Here is a 7,435-nt window from a genome sequence, read left to right as displayed (position 1 = left end):
CAGCTGGTCATAGCAGCCATTCCCTATATCACCATGGCCAAATCAAACAAATCAAACCAATTGGCCGAACTTTCCTTACTGTCCACTATTTTGGAAAAGTAATGCATATTCAACACAATGGTCACCCTCCACCTCGCAGAGTCAAACCTGGTAGTCGAAATGGCAAAGACCTATGAATCAGCCAGCTAGAACAATTCCTCTCCCTCAACCTACGCTTCTAGCACCATATACATTGCAACAAAATCCCCAGACCAACTTAAGACCACAGCTCCTAGCCCAACCCAACCTGAACCCCAACAATAGACTGGTTTAATTTGTTCAAATAATCAAAGGACCAGAACTAGAAACTGAGTTAAGGGAGTGCAACGACCTTCAATTAAGATCTGGGCATATAATAGAATCAGAGGGAGATAAAAATGCTCAAGTTGAAAATTCGTTACCCTTAGAACAAACACCACAAGAAGAGAATTTGGTTAGACAACAAACTCATGAACAAGCAACCAACTCTTCTCCACCATTCCCAGAATGACTAATCATACCTCGCCCAATAGAACATCCTGATTTTGATCTTCTGGGAGAACTAAAAAATTTGTGTATAAAAATTCCACTCCTCCAGGCTATCCAAGACATCCCAATTTACGCAAAAACCATCAAAGAATTATGTATAAAAAAGCCAAAGAGGAGAATAGAAACTAATCCAACCGTCCAAGTAGTCAATACCCTATCTAACTTACTATCAGGAAGAGAAGCACCTGTAAAATATGAGGACCCAGGGAATCCTATAGTCACGGTGCAAATCAATGGATGCTCCTTACCAAATGCCTTATTTGATTTAGGAGCTACAATCAATATTCTAACAACCACCACTTGTCAAAAGCTTGGCATTACATCATTAGATCCAACCACAACCTTATTAGAGTTGGCTGACCGATTAGTAGTCAGACCAGAAGGCACATTACATGATGTAATGGTATCTGTAGACTCCTGGGAGTACCCTGCAGACTTCTTGATCATCAATCCTAAAAACTGACTGGATGGACATCCCTTAATTTTAGGTAGACCTTGGTTAGAAACTACTGATTCTTACATTGGCTATCGACAAGGCAACATGATGATAACACGAGGGAGTAATGTCAAGAATTTAACCTTATACCCTCCAACCCAGCCAAGCTTAACAATAATCAAAACAAAAAAACAACTTGTATCATACCTGACTGAAAACATTATATCACCATTAACCATAGAAGATGCCCTCGAATTTAAAGACCAAATAGATGATGACATCATTAACAACTTCATTAACCAACCAGAAACCAGATCCCATTTACAATGTCACATGATTGAGGCAGCATTTGAGAATGAAGTAGAAGAAGATCCCCTGAAAGACACTCATGATCAATCAATACCTACCACCTATGTTTACAATAGCAAAAATATACAAATTGAGCCAGGAAAAACTTTGAACATTAACAAAAACCTGATTGCTGAACAAGAAGAATCGCTGGTCCAACTACTGAGAAAATATAAGGAAGCTTTTGCATGGGATTACCCAGACATGAAACGAATTGATCCTCAGTTGTGTACACACCACATTTGTACAGAAAAGGATGCTAGACCCATTTGACAACCCCAATAGAGATTAAACCCTCATCTTAAGGATATTGTGAAAGCTTAATTACAAAATATTTTAGATGTAAACTTTATTTACCCAATATCTGACAGCAAGTGGGTCTCTCCACTAGTAGTGGTGCCAAAGAAGAATGGAAAGTGGCGGATATGTGTAGACTACAGAGAATTGAAAAAAGCAACCCAGAAAGACCACTTCCCCCTTCAATTCATTGATCAGGTATTAGACACATTAGTAGGAAAGAAATTATTTTCTTTCCTAGATGGCTTCAGTGGATACAATCAGATTCAGATTGCCCCTGAAGATCAGGATAAAACTACTTTTACCTGTCCTTGGGGAACATTTGCTTACAGAGTCTTACCCTTTGGGTTATGCAATGCCCCTGCCACATTTCAGAGGGCTATCCTCAGCATTTTTTCAGATTTAATAAATGAAGGGCTCAAAGTATATATGGATGATTTCACACCTTATGGAGATGATTTTGAGCCAGCATTACAAACATTGGAAAAGGTGCTGCAAAGATGTATTGCCACCAGGATCTGTTTGAGCCATGAAAAGTGTCATATGATGATGACCAAGGGAATCATCTTAGGCCATTATATCTCAGTAGCTGGAATATAGGTAGATCCGACTAAAATTCAGATAATTTTGTTAATACCTACTCCTACCACACAAATAGAGGTACGCAGTTTTCTGGGATTTTCTGGTTATTATAAAATATTTATAGAGCATTTTTCTCAAATTGCTACACCTTTGTATGCACTAACAGGAAATGTTGATTTCATTTGGATAGATAAGTGTGACCGTGCTTTTGAGGATCTGAAAAATCTTGTGTCAACAGCCCCAATGCTAAGGGGCCCAAATTGGGATTTTCCATTCCAAATTTCATCTGATGCTTCAGACACAGCAATCGGAGCAGTTCTTGGGTAGGAAGAAGATAAAAAGCCATATGCAATTTATTATATTAGCAAGAATCTATCTCCTGCTGAATTAAACTATACTGTGATTGAAAAAGAATTTTTAACTGTAATACATGCTGTAAATAAATTTAGACATTATATAACTGGGTATCCTGTAGTTTTATATACAGATCACTCTGCCATAAAATATTTAGCAAATAAACCGGTTACAAATGGAAGAGTGACAAGATGGTTGATTCTCTTGCAGGAATTTGACATCACAATTAAGGATCAACCTAGAAAAGAGAATCTTGTAGCTAATTTTCTCTCATGAATGCCAAAGCCAGCGGACGCAGCAGCAGTCGAAGATCAATTTCCGGATGAACATTTGTTTGCTATTACTATCAGAACACCATGGTATGCCGATGTTGCAAATTACTTAGCAGTAGGCAAATTACCCAAGCATCTAATGCCTAATGAATGAAAATAGATAATGCAACGTAGTACCCGATTCTCTTGGATTGGGGGCTACTTATTTCATATAGGGGAAGATATGCACATCAGAAGATGCACCCGAGAAGATGAAATATTTGACATTCTGAAAGCATGCCATGATGGGCCATGTGCCAAACATTTTGCAGACTACATAATAGGTCACAAAGTTTTACAAACAGGCTATTACTGGCCCACTATTTTTAAAGATGCTAAAAAGTTTGTTCAAGCCTGTGATAGTTTCCAGAGGGCAAGATGCCCTGGACAATCTGATGAAATGCCTCTAAACCCGTAGTTAGTAATTGAGTCATCTGAGCGATGGGCACTCAATTTTGTTGGTCCTATTAATCCATCATCAAATCAGAAAACATACATACTGGTTGCAACAGAGTATGTTACCAAATGGGATTAAGCAAATACATTGCCAAGAGCTACAGACGATTCGGTAATACATTTCCTTTTCCAATTATTTGTGTGATATGGCCTCCCGAGGGACATAATTACAGATGGAGGACCACAATTTGTAGGTAATAAAATTGCTGCAACATTAAAAAATTACCACATTTGGCACAAAATTACAACTCCATACCACCCAGAGGCAAATGGCCAAGTAGAAAGCACTAATAAGGTGATTGAGGCAATACTTACAAAAATAGTTGCATCACACAGACGTGACTGGGCTTCAAGATTATCGGAAGCCTTGTGCGCATACCGAACAATGTGGAGAAACGCCACCAGGTATTCACCATATCAATTAGTATTTGGAAAATAACCCATCTTCCCAATCGGATTCGAAATTCAAACATTAAGAACAATGCAGGAGGTGGGTTTGAATTTAAATGAGGCCCAGACCAATAGATGACAACAAATAAATGAGTTAGATGAAATCAGGCTCTCAGCTCTTCAACGCGCTACATTAATTCAACAGCAGAGAGCGAAATGGCATGACGCCCTTATTAAAAAGAAAATCTTCCACGAAGGAGATTGGGCACTCCTATATGATTCCAGGTTCCAGGATTTCCCTGGGAAACTCTGTAAGCGATGGCTTGGACCTTATGAGATACAGAAAGTGCATGATAGTGGCACCATTACATTGGCTATCATTGATGGATCTGGACATTCTTTCAAAGCGAATGGTCATCGAGTGTGACTTTACCACAAATCGCTTACTCGGGAATCCTTTTACCAGAAATTATGGGAATATTCCACTATGCAAATTATTGTTGAGGAAGATAATCCCTCCTCAGAATTAATTCACTAAACAATTCCTTCGTTTCTGAATTTTGTACATAAACTTTTCTCTTTAATTTTGCTTGTATAAACTGGTTATTTTGTATAGATTTTACGGTTGTTGTAATGCCCCACTTAAATCTTATCCTACAAATTTTGTTAATATTTACATTATCTGAAAATATTGAGAAATATTGGTCTAATATAAATTTATGATTTCCATTATTCAAATTCCCCACTTACCTTCTCAAATTGAATATTATGTAGGATATGGTCTCCTTCCATTATTTCAAAATATATGTATTCATTCCACATTCCCCAATGTACCCTCACATTTACTTGGGAGAAGACATAGTCCTCTCCATCTTATCATCAATATATATTTATTCATTTCACATTCCCCAATGTACCCTCACATTTACTAAGGAGAAGACATGGTCCTCTCCATGTAAGTACATTTCACATTCCCCAATGTACCCTCACATTTACTTGGGAGAAGACATAGTCCTCTCCATCTTATCATCAATATATATTTATTCATTTCACATTCCCCAATGTACCCTCACATTTACTAAGGAGAAGACATAGTCCTCTCCATGTAATTACACTTCACCTTCCCAAATGTACTTTCCAGATTTACTTGGGAGAAGACATGATCCTTTCCCATTAAATTCTCAATTTTATATTCATGTCACAATTCCAAATGTACTCCTAGCTTACTTGGGAGAAGAGAAGTCAACTAAGGATGGATGAGAAGTTAATGACATTAATGAGAGGTGGTTGAGATGGAGAAAGGAAAGAGGGTATAAAAAGGGAAGGGGGAAGGAAGAAAAGGGGGTGGGGGGGGGGGGGTTTTGGAGTCTTGCTTAGGATTGTGGGGGTTGGTTGTGATTGTTTGGCCTTGTTATGATTTTGGGAGACCTTGGAAACCTGTGGAGGTTTCTTGGGTTTGAGAGGAGGAAAGTATCATTATCTAGTTTTGCACATTCTTCTTGAGGACACACTATATCTGGTTGGACTTGGGCACGGAGGGCTAGGGAAACTGTGGAGGTTTCCTGGGCTAGGAATTTGTTTCCTAGTTGGCTGGGAGGTAAATCCGGTTGGGTCAGTCAGAAGGAGCGTTCAGCTGGAGCTATAAGACAAAGGTATCATCATCAACCGCCGGAACAGGTATTTTTCCATGGACTACTCTTGTTAAGTTGATATCAATGGAATGCTCACCTTAATTTATGTTGCTTATGATAAAATGATAAGATGTTAAATGTTTAAAGCTATGTGAGAAGGTCAGCAAGCTCCTTTTATTACTTTTAAATTAACAGGAAAATAGATCTGTTAGTGTATAACAAAATTGAGGCTCTAATAATTGGAATCAAGTCCTTACACATGGTATCAGAGCCAGGTTCAAAATCTGGACCCAAAGCCTACTAAACCCGCAATTCATACTTTCCACAAGCCTCCTTGTCGTTTGATGCGAATCCCCGCCCATGGCTACTGGCCTTCACTTATGACAGGAGTCCGTATTCCATTCGCATTTGGTTTGACTCTGACATTTCTTCCACTAGCAAAAGCCTGATTGGTTTGACCATATTTTCAAAGGCGCGGTGTCAGTACATCTCAGGATCGAGTCATTCATCGATGCAAATCGTAGTGCCGACCAACATCTCCGAGCACATGAAAGATTTTGGTTTGGAGCCCTTGGAGATGTGCTCGGATCCAGAAATTCAATCAGATTGAAGAGCAACCATGGTTGGTGGCGTCCAAGTGGGCATATTGGCAGCTTGCATTGTTCTGTTCCTTCCAATGGGGATGGCGGGGTGGCACCTCAGCCGGAACAAAGTGCTCTTCTTCAGCGCAGGCTCTCTTCATAACCTTAGCGGTAGGGGTTCATCTCATGCCCTATTTTCCAAGTATTTCCGATATTTTTTCTTTCGTTTACATCATTTCCTAGCGTAGATAAGTCAAATTCCCCAATGCCCTGCGAGTCAGTCCTCCATGAAGTAGACTGGGAGGAGAACAAGGGTTTTGATGATAATAATAGTTCATCATTCAATGGATCCAGAACATGGCACTGGAATTCTCAGGCTATTGAATTTGGATATGGGTTTCAAAGATTGAACAGGACCGATACTTTGGATCTCCTCAATGGCTCATGGATTGCCGTTGCCGGGGATTCAGAGGCTCGGTACCTGGCTCTCTCACTGTTAGAACTGATACTGGAATCCACTGAATCCATCTCAAAGAATATTTTCAAACGACATAGTGATTATGAATTTGTGTTGGAGGAAAGAGGGTTAAAGGTAGATTTTATTTGGGCACCTTTTGCAGTGAATTTAACTAGATTTTTGGGGAATGATCACCATGGCGGTAGGTATCCTGATGTTCTGGTCATGGGAACAGGACTTTGGCATATGCTTCACGTCACCAATGCTAGTCATTATGGTGAAGCACTGCGGAGACTGCAGAATTTTGTTGTCTCCATCCTGCCTCTGTCTCCACATTTTGGTACCGAAGGGTTTGATGCTAATCGTGTTGTGGTTCTGGCATCCCATATGTTCTGGCTTGGCATTCCGACTCTGATTAATGGTATGTTGAACACAGAGGTAAAGAGGCAGAAGATGACCAGAGAGATGTGTGCTGCTTATGCCGAAGAAATCCATAAGAGCAAGCTTTTGCGGTCCACGGGAGGGCCTCTCATGCTGCTTGACATCAAGAGCTTGAGCAGAGGTTGTGGACACGATTGCACAGATGATGGGATGCATTACAAGGGTGCTGTATATGAAGCTATTGTGCAGATAATGTTGAATGCTATTCTGGTCAAGTCCCAACAAGTGAACTTTTGACCTTGTTTGGATGGGGAGTGTGCCTGCCAAATCAGTTTGTGCCAATTCAGCGACATTGGATGGCCAAAGTAAATTACTAATTGTCTAACATTCCTTCTGGTCCAGAGATAATCGATTCCTTCTGATTCTTGAAAGAAGGCTTACCCTCTTCACTAGAATAATGTTACCTGCCCTTCACTTTGTTAAACCATTCAATTTTGTTTTATTGATCTCCTCTTAATCAAATCATCGATCATTGTTATCTTTAATGTTCAGCTCCATACGTTTTGATTCCATTTTTATCAGAGCTGCATAGATTCTTTGACCCCTCCATCGACTGCACCTGTGATGTATCATGTGACAACACC

General features: G+C 39.8%; 1 pseudogene; it reads left to right on the top strand.

Annotated features, from left to right (window-relative positions):
- The first annotated feature begins 6,218 nt into the window (after positions 1-6,218).
- Positions 6,219-7,088, top strand: LOC149259194 (protein ALTERED XYLOGLUCAN 9 pseudogene; annotated as a pseudogene).
- Positions 7,089-7,435: the final 347 nt, after the last annotated feature.

Source organism: Pinus tabuliformis, chromosome 6 (assembly GCF_031772625.1).
Source record: "Pinus tabuliformis cultivar Carrire ecotype Pingquan chromosome 6, CPIR1, whole genome shotgun sequence".
In the NCBI taxonomy this organism is placed as follows: Eukaryota; Viridiplantae; Streptophyta; class Pinopsida; order Pinales; family Pinaceae; genus Pinus; species Pinus tabuliformis.
This window is presented reverse-complemented; position numbering and strand designations above follow the sequence as displayed.